Raw genomic sequence first — 24,724 nt, 5'->3', positions numbered from 1 at the left:
AAGACAACTCAGCTAATAGCATAAATTACCACTTTAGAGATTCAAACATGCCATCAATATGTCTAATAATGAATGATCTCCTGGAAGGGATGATTTGTTATGAACTGTTCAGATACTTACTAGAAAGAAGACTTTAGAAAAATTCGCTTCAAGAGAATATAGCAAAAGACAAAATTACAGAATTCAGCCTGTAGTTGTCCCTGTCAGTGAATTAATAAAAAACCAAAACCCCTTAACAGAGGACTGTATTGTACTGAGGTCCATTCTCTTCCTGCAATGTGGGGTGATGTAGCACATCCCCTTGTCTTACAGCCACTTCCCCATTCCTCTACAGAATATCTACCATAGTCTTCTCCATTTTATCTTCTCTCTCTTACTTGTGGGTTCATTATCAGCTTTCTCTTCAGCATATCTATTCACAGCCATCTTGCCTATGCTAGTCTCTCAGACAGACAGCAACAGCTTTATCTCCTGGAAAATTAGCTTGTCTCACAGTCCCTCTATCCCAGTGGGGTCTCCATCCTAATTTGCTCACAGTTGTTCACATCTCTGCTCCAAGGGCCCTATAACATTTGAAAATCTGATTATAGAGTCCATAGCACTCATTATAAACTCTTCTTCTCATCCCTCTCTCCTGCCTTTAAGCTGCCACATCACCACCCCTGCCATTTAGCCTGTCCATTACACTGCTTTTCACCCATTTCTGTGGAGCTGTCCCTTCATGTTCCCATTTGCTCCCATCTTGACTTTAGTAAGTAGGATAGACACACACACTGCTGGCACATTTACATGCAACCTTTGTAACAGCTGAGGGGCTTGACAGTAGCTGTGTTAGCTACCAGTTCCTCTTTAACTGCTTGCCTGATTGTGCAATTAGGCAGCAGTTCTTGGACTCCCAGTAGTGAACGTACATGAAACCTGCATGTGTTACGAGATATTACCAAATTGCCAGATCTTCTACTAGAAGACAACAAGAAATTGGGTTCTTTCAACTTCAGCATGGAATTATTTAAAAACCACTAGGCTTTATAGCAATTGTGTAGATTTCTGCTATAAGACTGCCATTTTCATGTGTTTTGGTGTTCAGTGCTATTTAGCTCGCAGTAAGCAACTCCTTCAGACATGACTTGAATATGTCACCCACTGTTTTCAAAACTTCTTTGTTACAAGGGAGGTCTCATCCCTCCCATGTACGCAGAAAAGGAAGAATAGTTTGTGAGCAAAAACAGGCCATCAATAAAGCCAGAAAAAGTCTGAGCTACCTTTGAGATCTACCACTATGGCGAAGTCTGAGAGCAAGGAGGCTGCAACTGCCTGCCAGGCAGTGCAGGAAAAGGAAAGTGTTTCCCAAAGAGGTCACCTGCCTTAGCAGCTAATAAAATCTGTATAGCTAAACTGACATAAAAGTAGCATGGGGGGAACCAGACCTTTATAGTAGAAATAGAATTGTGTTCAATCGTATACATTTCTTTTCACCTTAAATCATAGCCTCCTTAGGGCTAGGATGGGTGCAAAGGGCAGGAAAGTTTTAATGTAAATAATTCTGGTACAAACAATCAGATTCAAACACAGATGAGTGAAAAGGTTGATATTCAAGCATAATTTCAAAGGTGAAACCTGCTTTTCTGCAAGCAGGGATACAATACTGCATTTTCCTGTCTCTTGAATCTGGTCTGATCGCTGGGCAAACAACTCTGCATGCCCAAAATGATGCAAAGAGGAACCAGGCTTGGAGAGCAGTCATTATCTGAATGCTTTTGAAGACATCTAGCATATATGATTGTAAATACACTGAGAACTAGTAGGAAGATAAATAATAAATCAGGCAGGAAGTACAGAACTGATCCCTTTTTTATGCAATTACAATTTTAAATAATCTCATTTGTACTTTTTTTTTCATTTCCTCTGAGCCATGGAACCATTAATCTCTAAAAATATTGTTTGTTCTCTTTTGATTAGCAGTCATTTAAAAGAAAGAAAAGAAGGAACGGAAGAGAGAGGAAGAGGAAGAGGAAGAGGAAGAGGAAGAGGAAGAGGAAGAGGAAGAGGAAGAGGAAGAGGAAGAGGAAGAGGAAGAGGGAGAAAGAGAGGAAGAGGAAGAGGAAGAGGAAGAGGAAGAGGAAGAGGAAGAGGAAGAGGAAGAGGAAGAGGAAGGGAAAGGGAAAGGGAAAGGGAAAGGGAAAGGGAAAGGGAAAGGGAAAGGGAAAGGGAAAGGGAAAGGGAAAGAAAGAGAAAAAGAAAGAAAGAAAGAAAGAAAGAAAGAAAGAAAGAAAGAAAGAAAGAAAGAAAGAAAGAAAGAAAGAAAGAAAGAAAGAAAGAAAGAAAGAAAGAAAGAAAGAAAGAAAGAAAGAAAGAGAGAAAGAGAGAAAGAGGAGGGAGAGAGACAAAAAGAAGGAAAAGAGAAAATCCTCCTTGTCTGCAGGGGCATGTGTTTGCAGAGACATTTGGACTTTATTCGGCATGTTCATTAGGTTCATTAGGTGAAAGTGTCACACTCCTAAAAAGAAAATGAATAGATTTTAGCATATCCAGACCATGTATTAAAATGGTATCACAAGTTATAAATTCTAAAGCATAATGTTTGACAGGAAGCTGTCATGGAAGCAATAGATTCATTATAAAAATTCCAGAAGTGCATACATCTCGTTGACTGTTTATCATTAACTGCATGGCATGCTGATAGGAAATGTCTAGCTATAATTTATATTTCTGATGACTCTCAAATCTATTACTCACCTCTCTCTAGTTTTATAGCTCCTCTGGACAGAATAGAAATTGAACAGGCAGAGTAGGTTTGGGAGGGGAATTTTCTGCTCTTGCTGTCCTCTATTTTCTCATCCCTCCAGCCTGATCTGTCCCTGACATGTGATCAGACCCATACTGCCCAAGTGTTTCTCAGAAAATGAGGTTTGAAAATAAAAAATAAAAGGGAAAGAGAGATATTTAACTACACCTCCATTTTAAGTCTTGCAGCAATCATACTCTAAAAAACACATTATGGGTAAAATCTTAAAGGTGCAGTCAGGTGTGGCATGAAGAAAAACTCTGTTAAGGATAACATGAGTTTGAAGACTATAAAGACCTGAAAAAGAGTCTCCAGGAAAACAAAGAAAATAAATTTGGGAAATGTTCAATAAACCAAATATTCATTTGTGCCAAGGTATGGGTCCAAGAAATCTGATTTTGTAAAGAAATCCTTATGTGTGCAGAAACACCTAACAGAATCAAAGCTAAGACTTGTAATTGAATCCATTTCAATTATCAACTAGAGTTAAAAATTCATATAATTTCGTACTGAGAATTATCTTTGTTTTTTAAAGTCCTGTAGCTGTTAGATCAATTACCTACCCATTAATTGCCAAATACTTCATTGAACTTACAAAAGGAAGCGTTAATTCTGTTCTCTTTAGAGCTAGTATACATGTTTGTACCGATGAGCTTTAGAATGCTATGCAGTTTCTCACTGCAGACTTTATTTCTTTTTTATTGACTACACCTATTGCATTTCTTCCTTTTACACCACAAACTTTAGAAGAGAACAGGCAGTAATAGCAGAGCTTAGAGGCATATTTTTCACGTGAATACCAAGTTCTCATGTAGCAAAACTTTGCTAGAGAAATCTGCATTCTCTGTTTCTTTCCCAGAGGGAGAAGGGGAAACAATTCTTCTTGCTTCAGACCCCCACATAATCTAATCTGACAATTAATCCCTGAAAGAAAACACAGAATTCTTGTTACAGGATCAACATTCAATAATGCATTTTTATTCAAGCAGAGGTTCATAATAGTCCATGTAAAAGAAATGTATGATGAAAGCAGATATCTACTGTAAAGTGTGCCCCTTTTCTGTGAAGGTCTGTGTGAGTGCAGTTCTGCTTCTGTACAAGATTTGAGCTATATTTTGAATATTTCTTTTAAGAAATGATTATTTATATAAATATCTCGTGGCAAGTCTAATCCAGATTTTACCTTGGAGACAATCAAACAAGTCTAGAACGGAAGCTCAAGCTCCTACACTCATTCATAGAAAATCTATCTATGAAAAAGATTGTCCCTTCTCTCTGCAATAAAATGATGTTTTCAAATCTAGCAAAAGATCTGATGTAGTCAAGCAAATTTTTTTTACAGAGTCACTAAGATCAGTCGCTTTTTTATACCTAATATTGTTATCCAAAGATTTTTTTTTTTTTTTTTTTTTTTGGTAAGATAGCAAGTTATACTGAAAAACCTCTACCCATAACTAGAATTATAAGTTAAATTTTCACTGATACAGGTATCTTTACTGTGACCTGATGGATGGGAAGGAGGGTTCAGGTTTTTAAGCAAGACATGTTATACAACTGAAATGCCCAAATAATGAAGATGTAAACGTTAAATTACCATCTAATTGTCTACATCAAAGCTATTTTCTTTACAATATAAGAAGGGTTTAAGTGAATGTCAAATGTGAAAATAGATAGGCAATAAAATTATTATTCAAAATCTGTGTGATGGCAGCCTAAATCACATACCAAAGTTAAAAAGAAATTAATTATCAGGAGATGGTGTCCAGGTTGCCAGCACCACTATTAAAGGTTTGAAAGATTTGTTACACCTGGAGCTGAGACATATAAAAGTGATATGAGTATTTCCCTGTCTCCTGTAACTTATGGACATTTGAAAACAGCCTTATTATTTGTAGTCCCAGAATATGTTGACTATAAAATTTCTGCTGTTGTTTCCATCTCAGCTTACTTGAATACCAAAAAAGCCCACAGTTTAAGGCCCGCACACAGAAGATTATCATAAAGTCGTGTCATAAAATCATAGAATGGTTTGGGTTGGAAGGGACCTTGAAGATCATCTAGTTCCAATCCCCCTTCCATGAGCAAGGTCACCTTCACTAGACCAGGTTGCTCAGGGCCTCATCCAACCTGGCATTGAACACTTTCAGGGATGAGGCATCCGCAGCTTCACTGAGCAACCTGTTCCAGTGCCTCACAGTGGAGAATTTCTTCGTAATACTTCATCTAAACCTACCTTGTCCTATGACTACATGTCCATGTAAAAAGTCCATTTCCAGCTCTTTTTCATCCCCCTTTAGGTACTGGAAGATGCTGTAAGGTCTCCCTGGAGCCTGTTCTTCTCCAGGCTGACCTCAACTCTCTCAGCCTGTCTTCATAGGAGAGGTATTCCAGTCCTCAGATCACCTTCGTGGTCTCCTCTGGGCTCACTCTAGTAGGTCCATGTCCTCCTTATGTTGGGGGCCCCAGAGATGGAAGCAACACTCCAGGTGGGGTCTCATGAACAAGAACAATCCCCTCCCTTGACCTGCTGGCCACGGTTCTTTCAATGTAGCCCAGGGTGTGTCTGCCTTTCTGGGCTGCCAGCACACATGGCTGGGTCATGTTGAATTTCTTATCCACCAATACCCCAAAGTCCCTCTCCTTGGGGCTGCTCTCAAGCCGTTCTCCACCCAGCCTGTACTTACCCCTGGGATTGCCCTGATCTAGGGGCAGGAACTTCCACTTGGCCTTGTAGAACTTCATAAAGTTCACAATGAATCCTGTCAAGGGGAATCCTTTCCTTCCAGTGTGTTGACTGCACCACACAGTGGTGTCATTGGTAAACTTGCTGAGGACACACTCAATCTCACTGTCCATGTCACCAACAAAGACGTTAAACATATATAAGAATGTAAAAGTAAAATGCAAAAGACTGTGCAAGAAATTGCAGCAGAACTTTACAGCATGAAACACAAATGCCTAATATGCACAAACATTTTATGCAGAAATCTAAAAGAGGACATTGGCCATGAAAAGAGAGAGTCTTTTTCCCATTAGAAAAAGACTTTAAATAAATTGAAGTGAGGAAGGATGAAAATAGAAAAGGTGCAGGAGAAACCCATCCAGGATGGGATGAAGAGGTCCATCCAGATGCATAAGGGACTTGTCATACCTGATAGGAAAAATTAATTGTCTTGTGTCATTAAGCGGGACCGAAACACATGGAATGAAAAAGATGCAGAGGAAAATGAAGATACTGCAATGTCCAGCATGGTGAGGAGTTTTGCTGCTGGCTGGAGCCGCACCTGCAGAGCTTCAGGTACAGAAAGAGATAGCAGTGCTTCAACCCAGCAGGTCTGATGGTCTAAGAACTTCTCTAGGTGTGGGTAGGATTGGGCAGAAGTTTTTTAAGTGAGGCACCTTTACCTTTATGGTTATTGCATCAGCCTGTCAATACCATACCCTAACCTCCAAGGGGTATCCCAGTCAGGTGAGACACTACCAGAAGCATTAACGTCCTTTTCAACACCCTCACTTGGTCCAAGAAAACTGGTGACTCAGATTTACTTTTGCTTCTCTCTGCCTTACTTATATACATGTCTTGCCTATTTATTTCATACCACTTCAGAGGATAAGGGATTGGTCTTTCTCATAAAATATGTTTAAAAGTCTGATTTTTATTTTGATACAAAAAGAAAACAAGTTTTTTTCTCAACACTGACATTTTTCACAAAACAGTACGCAGGGAATTTTTGTCAGCCTGGAACCTCTGTGCTGAAGAGAAAAGTTCTGTTTATCAGTGCTGCTGGGAAAAAGAGAAGATGGCTTCAGGTGCAAGACAGAATTGGGTGTCATTCCTGGAGGCCTGGCTTGAGTTTCATCTTGGGTAATTGGACATTTTCTGAGGAGGTATTTTCTTCTTTTCATCAAAACAGATCCTATTACAATGATAGCCAGGCAAAAAAAAAAAAAAAAAGAAGAAGAAAAGAAAAAGAAAATCTGTCCTGGTGACTGCATTTTGCAGGACTAACCATTACAAATCATCACCATCCCTGTATCCGGGCTGCATATGAATACATGCCACCGAGCCCAGTGCAATGCCATTGTAAATTCACCCCCTCTGCAAAACATAGTTTTCCTCTCTAACCTTCAGGGAAATAGCAGAATTGCCAGACAATCAAAATACATGTTTTTGAAAAGGTCAAAGGATTCCAGCAAAATATTATATTTCATGTAGTGTACAAACCATGAAAATGTTGATATTTCATTACAGAGAAAAAAAATTGTAGCAAAAACAGAATCTGACTTTTTTTATATATATATTTGGGACAAAGAAGGTGGCAAAAATAGATATGGGCAGATGGCTACCATCATCTGAATATAGATTTTTGGTTTATAGTCATTTTGTCTTATGTAAAAGCCTTTCAACCACCTGAATCTTTAGTTATCTAGCAGAACTTACTCTGTTTCATGGCAGGGCTACCTCATAAAGCCAATACTCTAGGAAAAAATGCAGCTTGCTGTCTCTGACCCCATTCAAGCACAAATGAACCCAATTAACTTTTTTTTTCCCTTTATTTTAAATCATCTCCTTCATATTGCTGGGGCACCAAGGCTACCAAGCTTCTTTATTCCCATATATATAGTTCTCACCATAGCAGTAATGCACTCTACAAGGCATAAAGCCTGTTAATCAGGAAAGCTTTCAGAGCCTCCTTAGTTCCAACAATTTTATTGCAGATAAGTAAGCAGCTGAAACTGCATAAGTTCAGGAGCTGCAGTAACTCAAATAGCCAGTCTGGAATAGAAGAAAATTGAATGCACTGTTCTCGGCAGCTTTGTCTCAATTGGGAGAATGGAATTATTCTTCAAGTATTACCCTGTGCCAGAAGAAAGCATTACTTAGAACTGACTATCGACTGTCTAATTGCAGCACTGAACCGAATAATTTGAAATGATAGCTATCTAAAGCCAAATTGTAAAGTGAATAGTGAACAAAGCAATAAATAATAGAATTACACATACTATATGTGATTGCTCATTGAATCAGATTGCCGGTCATAATAAAAGTCAAAAGTAACAATCAGCCTCATTACTTCACAAAAGAGGAAATGCCACTAACTATTTCTAACTCCTGTCATCAACATATACTGTGAAAACAACCTGGTAAATCTTTTTTGATCATACTGGACCTAACCTTAACCTTACTCCTTTCTTATTCCTAAGGGTGGGCTGTCTCATACTTTTGGGATGGTCTCATTACTATATGTAAACTGTGCATGTAATTCTTTGGTGTCTCACAATACAGGCTGTTTTCACTCAGAAAATGAGCTGCAAAGCACATCCAAAAGGAAGGAGTGAAGGTACTGGGAAAGAGGAGCATCACTGAGGATGGTCAGGGAAGGTGCTCTCAATTTGTTCGGGTAGATGAGACTGCATGTCTCCAGTGAGATTCACCCCGGGGATTTGGGTGAGCTACAGATATTGGGCTGATATTTGTAATATATATATGTCTCTCTATATATATATGTGTGTGTGTATACACATAAGGAACCCAAATACTGTCTCAGTTTGAGGGTCATCCTTCATTTGCATTAGGTTTGAAAATGCCCAATTCAAATGCAACACAAATAATCTAGAGATACAGTTCCCACTTTGCAGCATGTGCAAATGGAATGCAAGTTTATTTAAGTCTTTCCAGTACAGCAGCAGGGTTGTAAGAGGATAATTTTGCATTTTGCTGTCTGAGAGCTTTTTCTGTATAATTGTTAGTATGTGTGGCAACTGACATTCCAGGCACTGCAAGTCTATTCCTTTCCAGTGTTACAAGCAATGTCAGAGGAGCTTCATATGTACCTTTTTCTGTTCTCACTGCATTATTTATCAAATGAATATGAAATCAAAATGTTGACGCACAGAACAATATGTTAAATACTCCAATGTGCAATGCCAACTTAACCTTGTCGACCTTCCACCATGAGTCAAAGGTCAGTTTCCTACTGTTTTAACCAGTATTTACCAGTCTTCCTTGCCCTATTATATTCTCCTTTTTTAAACTTTCCCATTTTTTTTCCTACACTTCATGTTCAGGCAAAAAAAAAAGGAATATCCACATAAGCCCTTGGTGGTACATTTTATTTTATAGCAGATGACAACCCTACCCAAGAGATTTCAGAACATACACCCTTGCTCCCAATAAACCTAGAGGCAGGTTGAATCTATAATTTACTTGTAACCTTGCCTGAATACTGAGTTTTTAATGAAGTGCTTTCTCTAACTCCCTAATATTTACCTATTTATTTCTTGACATCTCATATCTACTGCTGATTAGGTTTCACATCCAGGTTACTTTCTGAGCAGGTCAGCACCAATTACCTGTCAGGACTTGGATATGCAGATTACAAAAACTTAATGGACAGCTTAACTAAATAAATCACATTCTCACTACACTAAGCATATCCTACAACCAGGTAGGATAAACCTATATGGTATAGGTTTAAAAATCCCAATCTTGAAGCACAAGTCCAGCAACATGGATTTCTCTAGTGGTTGTTGCTCAATTCCTCTTTCTCATCAGACCTTGCTTTACTGATTCCTTGTACCATCAGTATGGAAATTCATGAGGACTCACTTTTACAGCTCTTGGGGGGGGAAGTAGAAAAAGCAATCACTGACCCAAAGACCACATTGCAGATGGCACCTGCATTCAAAGCCCCACAAGAGGGCAAGGAAAACATGGGAGAGAATTGATTGTCATTGTAGGCAATGATTTCAGATGATTTACCTTAACAATATTTGGTAGGTTGACTTGCCTGGACACCAGGTGCCCACCAAGCCACTCTATCACTACCCCTTCCCTGCTGGACAGGGGAGAGAAAATAAGCTGGAAAACAACTCATAGGTCGAGATAAGGCAGTTTACTGAAGCAAAAGCAGAAGTTTGTGCATGCACAAGCAAAGAGAAAAACCAACAATTTAATTCTCTACTTCCCATCAGCAAGTGTTGTTCAGCCATTTCCCAGGAAGCAGAGCTTCCGTGCGTGTGGTGGTTGGCTGGGGAAGGCAAACACTGTAAATAACAAATGCCTCCATTCCTACTCCTTTTCTTAGCTTCTGTATCTGAGCTGATGTCATATGGTATGGAATATACCTGTGGTTAATTTGGGGCAGCTGGCCTAGATATGTCCCCTCACAGCATCTTGCTCAACTCCAGACTACTGATGGGGGGGGAATGTTGGGGAAACAGCACTGGTGCTGGGCCAGCCCTGCTCAGCAGGAGCCAAAGGTGTGTTATCAACACCTTTCCAGCTACCAATGCAAGGCACAGCACTGTGAGGGCTGCTACGGGAAAATGAACTCCTTCTCAGCCAGACACAATACAAAATGTCATGTGGTTTTGGGGGCTTCAAAGCAAATTAAGGATAAACAGGATAAAAAAATGCCCGCTATATATTTCTCTGCAAAGTACCCAGTCCCCACTACATCTGTTAGTTTTAGTCCAAAGTTACTTCCTCCACATAAGTTGTACAAGCACTTGTGTATAGACTTTCCCAAATTCCAGGGTTTGTTATTGGTTGGGGTTTTTTTTGTTCTACTCCAATAGAGAATGAGTGAGTTGCCACCGTCATTTTACCTTCAGCTTGCACAGCTAAATTTGGGTTATCTGGTTTTGGCTGATTTTAAGGTAATGTAAATAAGCTTCTATTTTCTCCATAATGTTTGGACACCAAAGACTACCTGATAACATGCCATTGGCACTCACATAATACTGAAAAATTCAGATAATACTACTGTTATCTTCACTATGTGAACCTATTTCTCTTTAAATCCTGGGCCTCAGTGATGTCTAATTATTACTGGCATTAATTTTGCGTATGAAATCCCAAGATGCATGTCATTGAAAATTGCCAGAGCCACAAAAAGGCACTGACAAAAAGGAAATTAGGATAAACCAATTACAACTGAATGCTACATTGCAAAATATTTGGGAGAAGGAACAAAGAAAGCTTTGATCATTTACTGCTTTGATAGGGACCTAAGGAGGATACAGGCTCAGCTTGGACATATTAGCACTATGCCTGTGACTTTCATGGAGTTATGTTCTCTGACAGCAGCTAAGGAGCTGATACTACATACTTCCTAACCAAAATTTTGGGTAGATTTGCATTTTAGATGCTTTTAAATGTGCTGCTTCCTGTGTATGCTAAAGGCAGTCCTTTCATCATCCAACTACAGATAAAAGCAAACAAATGCAGGAAAATATAGCTACATACAAATGGCCTTAGAAAACGTGGATTGAAAAAAACCCAAGGGGAATTCATTGCACTAGCCAGGTTTCAAAATAATTCATTAAACAGCTACCACTTGTCCTGTCACTGTCTATCAGTCTGGAAATGGATAATGTTCTAAATGTGTCTGCTTTCATCACATATTCTCCCACTATCACAGTTGGTAACATTAGCTATGTTCAGGAAGCACTTTGCAGTCTCCATTGCTTTCTTATCAATACTACCACAAAACGAAGGAAATACATGTGGGAAAAAATAATCATAACAGTCTATGGTTATAGTTGAAAGCATAATGCTTCTGTCTAGCAGACAAAAAAAAAAGCTTGCCCTATAATCCTACATGACTGTGGAAAACAGAACTTTAATAATCAGGTTGAGACTTGCCATTTAAGTTTACAGCAGCAAGTCTGTCATATTTGTTGTTAACATTCTGAATAATCCTTAAAAATAGTAATCTGCTTATCATTTATCTTTTAATATAGCATTATTATTTCAGGAAAGCGTGCAACAACGTTGAAATGGCCTTATTCCAACAACAACAACAACAAAATCAATCCCTTTCTACAAATTTGATATAGGCAGGCTGTGTACTATTTGAAAAAGTTCAGTGAACCATGAAGACTGGCATATGCACCATAAAATTCAAGCTTTATTTGATGAAATTATTGAGCATTGCATTTACCTCAACTAAGGCTTAAAGCAATCATCCATATTTTTACTGTCATCTCAAGTAGGAAGCTTTGAATACGAAGCAAATCAGATTGCTACTTCTGGGAGTTTCAAAGGCATCTGAGGAGGGGCACAGAAAAGATCCTTGGTGTTTAATGCAAAATATCTGCTCAGTTTAATTATGATACCAGAGGCTCAGCACAGTGCAAAAAAAAGGGGGGATGAAAAAAGATAAAAAAAGACATAGTGCAATAATAACATGAAAGAATTTTGTTCTCTATCTTTCTGATTAAAAGTGTATTTTCATGTCAACTTTAGGAGAAATTATGTTCAAAGCCTGTTTGCAACAGAGTCTGTTTTAATTTGTCAAAGGTTTACACTGTATAACTCGATCACATTAATTGCAAAGATTGTCTTCTCTATTGTTTCACTGCACTCTTATAGACAAACAAGAGGAATCCAGCTCCTGTGGTATCACCAGGTGTGACAAGCTATTTTCTTTAGACCAGTGCTTGGTCATCCCAACTTAGGGGTAACTAGTCTAACTGGGAGCTTGCTAGAGTCCAATATTTCATTATTGTTAATGTCAGTCAAAAATATCAGAGGCATCAGTTTAGGGATCAAATTCAAAAGCTCAGGAGATATGTCTTCCTCATGTGACCACTTGACATTGACACCAACATAAGTAGAGAGAGCAGGTAAATGTTTTAGAGGTTATATTCCCCTGGATCAAACACAATGTCATATAAAAGACTCATCTCTCAGATGGTTACAAATAAGCTTATATTAATTGAGTCTTGCATTGGTTTAGATTCAACACTACAACAGGGCACAACAAGGTCAATGTGCCTTCCAACACACTGCTCAATAGCAAATTAAGCTTATTTAGAGGGTACATGCCTAACACTCTCTGACAGCCCGGAACAAACATCATTAGTTCTGTGGCAAACTTTTCTTCAATAATCTGGTCATTTTAGCAATAGCACAAAAGCCTAGCTTTAATTGGCTGCTCTGCCAGAGGAGATTCTGAGTCACCTCCTCCTTCTACCTTCTACAAGAGTGTCCAAACCACCAAGTGATACAACAGGCTGAAAAGAGCTGGGACCGCTTGCCTTTAACCTCGCCCATGACAGTGTCATAAAGTTGAGGACTACAGAGATCTAAATGGAGTAAAACACAGGAGACTAAAACTCTCTCAGTATAGAGGCTAGAGACATGTAATAGGTAGAAACTGCTTGTGTCCACTTCCTCTAATGTGTCATACTAAATAAAATGTTGAGTTTTTCAGCAGAGCCCAGAACTCAGGACTTCCTCACTGCATTCAAAGCAGTGAAGTAGGTATTTGAGTGCTAGCAAGATCTCAGTATTCCAGTTAATAACTGGGCCTCTTGGAGTTAGGACAGTATCACAGCAAAAATAAACATTGTGCAGCAGTGCATGTTACTTTTAAGGGTGATAGAAGCTTTGAAGTGATTTTTATGAACAGAGAAGGAACAGGTGAGGATTTTGGCAATGCAGTAGCCCCTAAGGCTCAGACTTCACTAGAAGCCACTGTAGTTCTAAAACAATTTTCATAGACAATATGTTTCTGTGGTAGAGACCCCAGCAGGCAGACAGAAACATCACTCTGACTCAGAGGCTTTGTCTACTCTACTGAGAAAAAGAGGATTGAGCCTGAGTGCTCACCTCATTGTCCACATGACTCAACTGTCAGTCCTTAGTGTCACACCACAGCAACTAACTCCAAGAATTTTCTGGAAAGAAGGTTGTTCTAAGTAATGTTGACAGGAGCTGGTCAGTGACACTTGTGTTCTGGTCCAGAAGTCAGTCCTTGGCCCTCATCTGTGCCTGTTGGTGCACTCGGGAAATGCCCATCAGTGATTGTGAGAGCAGGGTTCTGTGTCCCTTGAATAGTGCAGCAATGGGAACTTCCCAGGTGAGTGAGGGAGTGTGTATGAGCAGACTCCAGAAAACTAACAAGAATGAATTAGGTGGCAGAAGAACGTTCGATACAAAAATCAGTAAGTAAATAAATGGAGCTGCCTGGAAACAAAGCTGTATATCTGATGGCCTACATTGTAAAGCATCAAACCTGTATCGAAACCTCCCCCGGATCCTAAACACTGAATAAAGTGTTCCTTCTAGCTCAAATCACCAATTTATCAGCTAACAGAAGCAAGCAAAGGCACACACAGCTCATGACCATATGTACTTTGAGACTGAGCTAATTTTCTATACTGAAGGATTGCAGAATATGGCAATGTCCTCAAAAACAAAAAACAGGTTTATTTCCTGACTGCAGCCTGTTGGAGAAACAGTTCTTTGATGTTGCTGTCCCACCATGAATTTAAAGGATATGGATAATTTACAGCCTTGATTAACAATCTCAGAGGTGCAATAGCTCATCCTCTGCACATCCCATCCTTTTTATTGAATGTGCTTAAGTATTCATGAACACATGATGGTAATCTTGTTAACACTATGAAAAGCAATGACATCCTCATTATAAACTGCTTGAAAATGCTCATGATCCTTTCACCAGAATGAGCTTTGTACAATTAGAAGCCTGAAAAAGTCACAGGTGCTCAACACAGGGTGATAAAATTGTAATTGTAAGATACAATGGCATTGTAATGTCCAGGACAGTAGATTTTGCAGATACAGACAGAGGGCAGGAAAACCGGTGCTCCTTGTAATACTAATTTCTCTTTGGTGCTGTGCAATTTTGCCCTGGTTGTATATTCAGGCTGAGAAAATCCCATAGATTTCAGGGGGCAGGTAGGTAATTCCATCCAAATCCAATGAAAGGGAGCTATTTAGGACTCCCTGTCTTTCTCATCATGGTGAAAATAAGTTTGTTTTCTGGGATCAAAACTGACCTTAGGATGTTTGACCAATGACTCTCTTTGTTTCTCTAGAGACATAATATACCATTTGTGATCTTTTTATCTTTTCTAATAGATTAGCCATTGTTGCAGCGGGGATTACTGCAACAAGCATATTTCAAACCAGGAGTCCCATGGAAACGAAGTATATATGGACAGATTCGTGGTAGATATTTCAGAGTTGTTTATTTCTCCAGCCACATGGCCGGGGCTCTCCTCAGGAACTCCCCAGTCATGGGACCCGAGGGTCCTTCCCACACAGGAGAGCACAAACCAACCAATGGGGAACGAGGCTGACCAGGGGCAGGGAAACCTCATGTCTCCCCCCCAGGGCCCCTCTCCCAGGGCTACATGGCAGGGGAGGAGACCCCAACATCTCACCCGTTTTATTTTAATAAAAGGAGAATGAAAACACCTGGATAAACATAACAAGAACAGTTTCAAGACAAAACAAGCCACCCTCCTGAGTCTTTAAATGTCCAAACAGATTCTCTGGAACATCTTAGGCTGATAGAAGGGAGACAGAACTCTCTGGACATGCTTTGTGGGGAAACTGAGGCAGGAGAGGGTTTAATTTCTTCCCTCCCCCTTTTCATCCCCCCCTCAGCATTGGAGAGGAATTGTAGGGAAATGGAATTGTATAGGGAAGCCATGGGGTGAAAAACAGATTAGGAATAAACTGGGGATGGGGTAAACTTAGGAAAGGGTTCATATTGGGTATAGGGTAAAAGGGGAAAGTAGGCTGTGGGTAGGGAAATTGCTGGGATGGATATTGTTTATGATTTTGTGCATAACGGCTGCCTTTGACTTGAATACCTCCAGGCCCAGTAACATTTGCTGCTTGTAAACCCTTCTTTCCTTGCACTATATCAAATTGTACAACTTCCCCATCTCCTACACTTTGCGGGTAATTTTTAGGGTTATTCCATTTAATGGCAGTTCTATGGATGAATAGATCTTCCCCTGTATCATCTCGTGTTATAAATCCATAGTTGTTTCTCACATTGTACCATTTCACAGTTCCTGTGACTTTCGTGGCTACAACTCCTCCTATCACGTGCTTGCGTGTTCGTCGTGGCTGCTGGTCCCGCGTGGCCGCCGCCTCGCCGACTCCGACATCTCGGTCAGGCCCCCGTGTTGTGGCTGCTCCACACCCTCTGAGCAGCGCTGCTCCGGCGCGTGTCTGGGCTCTGTGCGGCCCCGCGTTGCCATCGCCGCTGGCCCCGTGCCCTGTGAGCGGTTCCGCTCCGCAAACTCCACGCTGCTTTGAGAGCGGCCCCGTTCCGGCTCGGCGCTGTGCTGCGCGGCTTCTCGTGTCGCTGTGGAAGCCGCCGCTTCTCCCTCCGCAGGGCTCTCCGAGCCGTGTGCTCAGAGCGGCCTGCCACGCCGATGCCCGGTTCCTGGCTGCTCGTGGCCCACGGCACCCGCGGCGCCTGCGGCATCGCTCCCTCACTCGCAGTCGTGCGGCCGGGGACCCCGAGACAGGGATGGGGTCCGCGATAAGGCGCGGGCTCCCGAGGGGGCCGGGCACATCCAGCACAGGCACCTCCGCTGGCACGGCTGCAGTCACATGCTCCTGGGATGGCGGCCGCGTGGTCTCGGCCGCGGGACTATGGCCATCCTTTGCTTTAGGGGTAATAGGACCATATAAATGCTCCTGAATAGCTTCACTGACCACGAGGGATCCACGCAAAGGTTCAATCACTAATGCATTTTCTGTTTGATCTTTCATCTCCCACAAGATCTCGTCCCAAAAACACCCATGACTAGTTCCAGGAGGTTCGATATCAAAAAGTAAGTCTCGAGAAGTATAGGAGAAATTTTTGAAAAGCCAGTTAAAAAAAAGTTCTAGATCTCCCAGTTCCATTACTTTCTTGTTTTGTTGTTCAAGGATTCCTTTAACTTCTAGGTACATTTCTTTCTGTGGCTCAGAGAGCCCCATTTCCAACGATTCTTCCATAGTCCAGAGAGAATATTCAAACCAAGATGAGAAGAGAGAGGTCTAGAGTGGTTATTTTACTCACGAATCTTCCTCAGGGATCGGTGTCTTGCCGGCATTCCTCATCCAGTTTGTTGCAGTGGGGATTACTGCAACAAGCATATTTCAAACCAGGAGTCCCGTGGAAACGAAGTATATATGGACAGATTCGTGGTAGATGTTTCAGAGATGTTTATTTCTCCAGCCGCATGGCCGGGGCTCTCCTCAGGAACTCCCCAGTCATGGGACCCGAGGGTCCTTGGCCACACCGGGGAACACAAACCAACCAATGGGAGATGAGACTGACCAGGGGCAGGGAAACCCCGTGTCTCCCCCCCAGGGCCCCTCTCCCAGGGCTACATGTCAGGGGAGGAGACCCCAACAAGCCATTTGCTGTGGAAATGGGCGTGGAGGAAGTTTTAGTTATGGAAATGGCTTTTGGGCAACTGTCAACAGGAGGTTCAAGTTGGAGTTGACATCCTGTCAGACCTGCATCTCTCTTGTATAATTTGTTCTGGAATTTCAAAATATATTCCTTTCCTTTTCATTCCTTTCATTTTCTTATCTTTGTGCATCAGATCTCTGAATTCCCAGATATTGGCAAGTAGAAGGGGCCAAAGACGCATATTAAAATCTTCTATGTGCCCTGTACCTACGACTCAAGACAAGCAGAGGCTGTCCTTAAAAAAACAAAGGTGACTGTCACATGCACCTCCACAGGTGCAGAGGAAGATAGAGACAGCAGGCATGTATTAGAATTTAAGAAACATTGAACCCATGCAGTAGTTGGTTTGACATTTTGTGATGCAAGTGAGGCTCTGAGATCTGAATCCCATTTATCATTTTGCCCTTTCAAGAACTGATAGGAAAAGAAAGAATTTCAGCTGCAGTACAGCATTTCCACTTAGTCAGTTAATCAAGCCAGTGTTAAGTGGGATAAGTGGCAATGAAGGAAGAAAAGGTACAGCAGATGTGTCACACACTCAGTCTGGAAGAGTCATATTTGACTTAAATACCTTCACTGTCCTGGACAGTTAGCAAAAGATTTCATTTACCTCACTGGAGACTTTCTGTTTAACAATCTCTGCAGGCAAATCAAATGAGACAGAGTGATATAAAATACCACAGAATCACAGAATATGCTGAGTTGGAAGGGACCCAAAAGCATCATGGACAGGACATCCCCAAGAGTCACACCAGGTGCCTGAGAGTATTGTCCAAATGCTTTAACTATGTCAGGCTTGGTGCTGTGACCACTTCCCTGGGGAGCCTGTTCCAGTGCCCAACCACCCTCTGGATGAAGAACCTTTTCCTGATATCCAACCTAATCCCCTGACACAACTTCAGGTCATTCCCTCGGGTCCTGTCAGTGGTCACCAGAAAGAAGAGATCAGTGTCTGCCCCTCATCCTCCCCTCATGAGGAAGTTATAGACTGGAATGGGGTCTCCCCTTCAGGCTGAACAGATCAAGTGACCTCAGCTGCTCCTCATATGGTTTCCCCTCAAGGCCCTTCACCACCCTTGTGGCTCTCCTTTGGACACTCTCTAATAGTTTAATGTCTTATATTGTGGCACCCAAAACTGCTCACAGGTCTCAAGGTGAGTCTGCCCCAGTGCAGAACAGAGCAGGACAATCTGCTCCCTTGACTGCTGACTCATATTCAATGTGGTTTTTTAGAAAACTGGACCTGCTTCTCTGCTGTCAAAGAAACCTACATAAGCATAAACACTTCTGGAAATAGGTGGAGATGTAGCAAATACTTCTGCAAAAGTGTTGCATATTGCATTTTTTTGGCACTTAGCCTGCTGGATGTACATGAGCACATAAAGCAGCACAGAATTCAGCCCTGCACTTCCAGTAACGAGAGTATACTTTGCATTCAGGAAAGCTTTTAAGCACATTTTTAAGGTTAAGTGTGGTATTCATCACTCTTCTTCATCCTGGAAGTCATTTCTAGCAACATTTGGGTGCATTCCTGCCAATATAATCCGCCAGAGCTGGGCACATTTTTCTTCCTGTGAATGAACTATTCATATCCCCAAAAAGCAATTTCATCCATTCCAAAACAATTTTATGAATTCAACATTAATTTGACAAATAGTTTCAGCTGGGAAGGGTTTCTAAAACTTAGACTGGCATAAAAAAATACCTGAAAGAACCACTTCTTTCCTCCAGTTGTCACCAACCCAGACACAGGAGCTCTTCTTAAAATGGACTCAAACCCCTATCTTCTGCCTCTAAGGAAAGGTTCCTGCGCAGCACAGGGTACATTATCTAAAGTTATCAGCTCAATATCTCTCCTTCATACTGTTCAGCTTTGCATAAACTGCTTGTGGAATTCACTGGAACAGGGGCTGGAAGCCAGGTGTCAGATCTGTTTGCTAGCCCAAAGATCCTGCCAAGTGGTCTTCTGCAAACCAACATCCAAGGAAGGAAATTAAAAAAGAAGAATGAATGCTTCAATGAACTACCACCCTTGTTCCTAAAATTGGCCTTCCTAAATACGTAGATGTTTCATGCCTTCTGTCAGGACCATCTCCAAATAGCATAATTGAATTCTATTGTCTCCTTTGTTTCTCACATCTGATTTATTATTATTATTTATTTATTTATTTATATTCATTTTATCCAAGCTGGTAAGCTTGGATCCTAAAGCAAATTCTGATGTCACTGACATCATGAGATGAGAGGAGGATCTATTTGATCAAGCAGAACTAAACAGAGATAATTTTGTGAAGTTGTCATTAGCCATTAAATGGCTGCCTACTTCCCTCCTGAGGTACTTGTCTTAACAGTCACTAATACAGTGACATACCTGAGGTCTTTACTGGAGGAACACCTGGATTTGTTTTCCTCAGTGGTTAAATACTGATACAGAGTGATTGCATTAGGAAACCGTTTTGAGTGTGGAGCTGGAATGCAATGTGTAATACTTACAGCTAATCAGTCACAAGGAAGAGAATTTGTATTTAAAGCGTCTACTGAAAAAGAAAATATTAATGTATTTGAGTAACTATTTTAAAAGGAAACCTTTCATGGGGATTGTTTTGTTGGTTGGTTTTGAGGTTTGGGGTTGTTTGGGGGATTTTATTCACAAATTTTAACTTAACCTGAAAGAATTGAGAAAAATGGGTTTTCCAGAGAAAAATGGGTTGAAGACATAAAAATGTCTCTCTGACATGTAGAAGAGAGAGGGAAATATTTCTTCTTAGCTAATTCAGGGTTGCATTATGCCTAGCACTCACAACAGCTGCTGTGGAGAATAAACCCTGTTAACTTGGCGTGCTGTGTCCAGAGCAGAACCTCCTCTGATCATTTTTTTAGCATTGGCCCTAAAATCTTCTGAAGCAACCACACCTCATCTTAGACTGAAAGTCAGACTTCATAGGATGATTCATTCCTGGAAGCGCTGTTAAAAGAAAGTGTTATAAATATGTGTGTCCACTGACTTTTGTCTTTTCCTTTTTAAATCAAGCACCTTATTCTACGCAAATTTGGAGTCAAAGGCAAGATGCATTTCAGATGTAATAAAGCCAGCAGGCCCATGATCAAGAAGTTTCTCAGGTGAAGAAACCAAATCTGCTTATACAAGGAAAAAAAGTCTCATCCTGCAGTGCCAGAGTAATATGTTCTTCAAGTCCTGACCATTATGCATTCCATTTATACCACTTCTTTAATCAAAGCTGAACTCGGTGAATTGCAAATAGGAACGAAAACATTAAATGTGAAAGGCCAACTTGCTCATCTATATTTTTTGACAAAGTGACAGTTTTAAAATTACATAGGTAAAATACTTCACTAAATAGGGTTATAAATGTGCAATTCATCATGGCAGAACATTTTTATGCGGTTTTAAACTACTCTTTTATTTTAAGAAGTGAGGACGCAAAATGGTAGGCTTATTCTTCATCTTTTCCTTTTGCAGTTTATTTTTGACATAGCAAAGATGCAGCATGGTTGGAAAAGCTCTTGGAATGGTATTTGTACCCTTCTCTTTCTAAGCTGTTGCTTACCAGTGAGCATATTTCAAAGGTGAGCCTGGTTAGTATGTGTGCATACGTAGTACAAGACTGTTACTGGATAAGACCATCTTTGCTTCACAAAGCCCTTGTTCTGGTAAAATAGGGACACCATTCTCCACACCAGCCCCTCTGCCCACTCCCACCACGCCCCACACACACACCACACTCCCCACACCCCCCTTACCTCCTTCCCCAATCCTCTAGTAAGGTACTGTGTTGCTGAAACAAGAGAATCAGATTTGTTATCCCACTCTTAATGGGAATTCCTGAGTAATCATTCTGCAGCATAAAGCTGGGTATATGGGTCCCCAGTGGCAATGGATTTGTTACTCTTTTAAACATGTATCACTGGGAAAACTTAGGGGAAAAGGTAAGAATTAAAGCTGAAGAAATAAGGCAAATGCTTTACTGGAAACTCTCATTTTTTTGCTGTAATTTACCTGGAATCCTTGTTTTTCATTGCAAGTGTGAATTCGCATGCTGAGGTTGCAACAAAGGATTAAGATAAAACTCCTGGTTCTGAGTTGGGGAAGAAAAACATCATTGCAAGGTCATATAGAGAAGAACATCACTGCATCCAGGTAGTCTGCTGCATGTGATGTTTTTGAGAGGCTGGCAAGTACAGAGCTTGAGGCAGGTTGAGGAACTGTCACAGAGAGGAAGAAAGAAGAAAGGAAAATGTGATCTGACTCCTGTTACATCCTGGGAGATTGTCTCCAAATGCCACACCAGTACTAGGTCAACCACAAAGACAATGACCCAGAATAATATACCTCAGGTCTGACATTAACCCCAGTGCCTCGTGTGTTGAGGTTCAGAGCATTTCACCCGTGTGATTGCGAACATCTGTCAAGGAACTAATTTCTTCCTCCCATTAAGTTCCCTGGGTGTGAGATTGAGGCCACCATGGAGACCTGAGCAATAAAGTCAACCAACAGCTGCCCTTTGATTTCGAGAGCTTTCAGATGCACACTCATTCCCTATATGGCCCCAGTCCCAGAGGGCATTCACCAAAAAAATCCCTGGTATAAGAAGACTGTGAATCTCTGAGCACTTTGACGTGCATTTAGGGGCAGATGATCTCAGTGCTGCTGCTTTGAACCCTCTGCACAAAGGTGTGATGCCCAGGTCCTTGAGAAACCTGCTGCCATTCCCGAGTCACCCAATAGTTTGCTGCTGACCGTGCACCTTGCCTCAGTTTCCCTTTAGTTAGGATTTAATCACAGGAGTCTTTCCCATTTCCCTGTGGCTGGACAGGCAACCTCAGGTGGACAAGATTTTCACTGTAGGTAGCATGAACTTTCAAAGTAAATGGGTTGACATCGCATGTTTTATTATGAAAGGAAAACAAAAATATTTTTTGTGTTTTCTGATGCTTTTTTACTTACCTCTGGTAAAAAGCAAAACAAGCTGTGATGAGGGAGTTGCATAAACCCATAATTTGGCAGCCAATTAGTCTTTGATTTAGACAGTTGCTTTTTGAATATACTTTTTTTTTAATGTGATTCCTTGCAGCTGAGAAATTTACATTTTAAAAAGTGCTTAATGCCAAGGCAGTAATGGAATCCCACATTTGTCAAAGAAGTAAACTGAGACAAAATCCAGCCCTTGTTAACATCCTAGTCTGGGACTGCTCTAACAGCAAATGAAAGAGAGGACAGGGAGAAATTTTCCTCTGCTGGTACGGGGCCTGTGGGGACAAGCAGGGGAGCCAGATTCCTTGTTGCCTCTTCACCCCAACTAGGATGCAGCATAAGCAGATGTGCACAGCAGACAGAAATACCTCCCACATAGCTTAGAGATACTGAACAAATTTGTCACCAGAGGTAGAGATTGGACAGTCTAAAGCAGAATAGAAAGGAGGACACTGTGACTGTGACCTCCTCCTGGTGACTGTCCAGAGAGGCTGCAGACGCAGGTGTGACACTTGAGCAAAAAACCAAGGCAGCCTCTAAATTTAAACAATTCCAGTTCAGGCATCTTGTTTGCAGTCAGCTCTTTAGGCTGTGTATAGATCTAGTGGCAAGAACAAACTGCAGCTTCTGTCATAAATGCAAATGCTAGGGTTTGCTTCATTTTAAACTCAGTCATGTCAAAACCACACTTCTTTGTACTGAATACAAAAGGAGAGAAAAAATACTCCGTTCACTCTAATGAGACCCACTGTTGGAAGAAACACTAGCCTTGCTGAAACAGGAGAAACACCATGAGCGTCGAACCCTGCTAGAAATAACTGTTTCTGAGTATACAAAGCTAGCCAAACAAAGATATGGCAACTTCCATATGGGTGTACATTTTGGTGAAGAATGTAGTTAGGAGTCAGCTGAGTTATAGTGGATGTGGATCAAGTATTGATATCCCTTGAAAATCTCTCAAGACACATTTCTATCTTCTTTTTCAGTTTTCTAACTGGATGCCTGACACTAGAACACTCACAAAGCTTAGTCTTGATCAAGGCCAAAGTCTTGGCTCCTTACAACTGGGCCACACAGCACAGAGAGAGCACCTGATCCTGTTTCTCATGCTTGAAAATTTTAGGGAGAAAAACCCTAAGTCTAACAGACCTAGAGATACTTCCCTTAATAATTAGCCTGTCAGCTGCTGCTCTTGCACTAGTCCTCCGGGAGACCAAGGGGAGGGAGACCTGTGGTCCTTACAGCATCCTGGATGGGGTTAGTGGGAATCCAGCTCCTGTTGCTGTGTGAGAAATAGATATCTTGCAGGCTGGGTGTGGGAACCACTGGCGCCTGCTCTGGTACAGCAAGTTCAGCAAAGGCTGCCATGATGGTTGGGGCTGGAGTACTTGCCCTGTGTGGAGAGGCCAAGGGAGTGGGGCTTGCTCAGCCTGGAGAAGAGAGAGCATCAGAGGGACTATGCAGCAAACCCCAGTATCTGTGAGGAGATCATCAAGAAGATGGAGACAGGCTGTTCACAACAGTACATGGTAGGAGAGAAGGAATTTCTGAGCAGGTATCAGGAATGCTTTTCTCGTTCTCAGGCAAGTCAACCAATGGAACAAGTTGCCCAGAGAAGGTTTTCTAGACCCAGCTAGATAAAGCCCTGTGCAACCTAATATGACCCCACAGCTGGCCTTGACTTGGCACTATGTTTGAGTGGAGACCTTCTGAGGTCCATCCCAATCTGAAAGATTTTATAACCTACCCAGCAAATTCCAGAAGGATTTGCTCTTGTGGTGATTTAGGAAGCAGAGGGTAGCACCTCAGAAGTGCCTATAACCCTGGAGTAGGGATAACAGCTAGGGGATTCTTTTTGTTTTCACATTTCTTTGCAGAGACAGTATGGGACTCACCTCAGCTAGCAGACAGACCCTCAAAGTTAAATTTCCTGTCTCAGCCAGGAGAATAACCAAGGGGAATAAATGGAAATTCATGTTGTCATAACAGAGGGTCTGAAATGAGAAACTGGACAGGCACCATCACTTTGGAGGTGAAAATGTCACTTGTCTAGAGAGATGATGCTCAGGTGAATAGCTTGAGCATGTATCTTTTGCACAACAAAACCTGAAAGAAATGAGTCCTGTCCTAAAACTGAGGGAGATGCTGGCTAATCTCACACTTGTGTTTGATCAGGGTACTGAGTTGGCTCTGACAGGAATTGTGGGAGCTCAGAGACACTCAGGGACAGGGACATCATTTGCTAGAAGTCTGAAAAGCAGAACATGTGAGGGCATAACTCCTGCTATGATCCTCTCCAGCAACTCTGTGCAGAGTGATGCTCTGGTTAAGCCCCCAGAATTAGGCATGGGAATGTCTACACAACAAGTGCAGGGAGAGCAGGAAAATGCAATTTCAGTGAATTGGCTGGGATGGGATTTGCCAGATTAGCTCAGCACGTATAACTAATTGTGTTTATCCTGCCCAAGCAGCAGGCATCAGTGTAATATGCCTGGAGTTGTTATGCACTGTGTGTTTCTCATCCAGGTTTCCCTAATCCGTCCTACACACACATCCCTTAGGGAATCTGCCTGCTCTAGGTGTAATACACTGGTCTAATCTCTGCTATCCTTCTGCCAGACCATGCAACTCAAGCCCCACTGGAGTGTCCCGTGTCTTTATGAGCTTCCAGGTGTGTAGGAGAGAAAGAATTATATCTGCTCC

Source organism: Corvus cornix, chromosome 1 (assembly GCF_000738735.6).
Source record: "Corvus cornix cornix isolate S_Up_H32 chromosome 1, ASM73873v5, whole genome shotgun sequence".
Taxonomy (NCBI): domain Eukaryota; kingdom Metazoa; phylum Chordata; class Aves; order Passeriformes; family Corvidae; genus Corvus; species Corvus cornix.
This window is presented reverse-complemented; position numbering follows the sequence as displayed.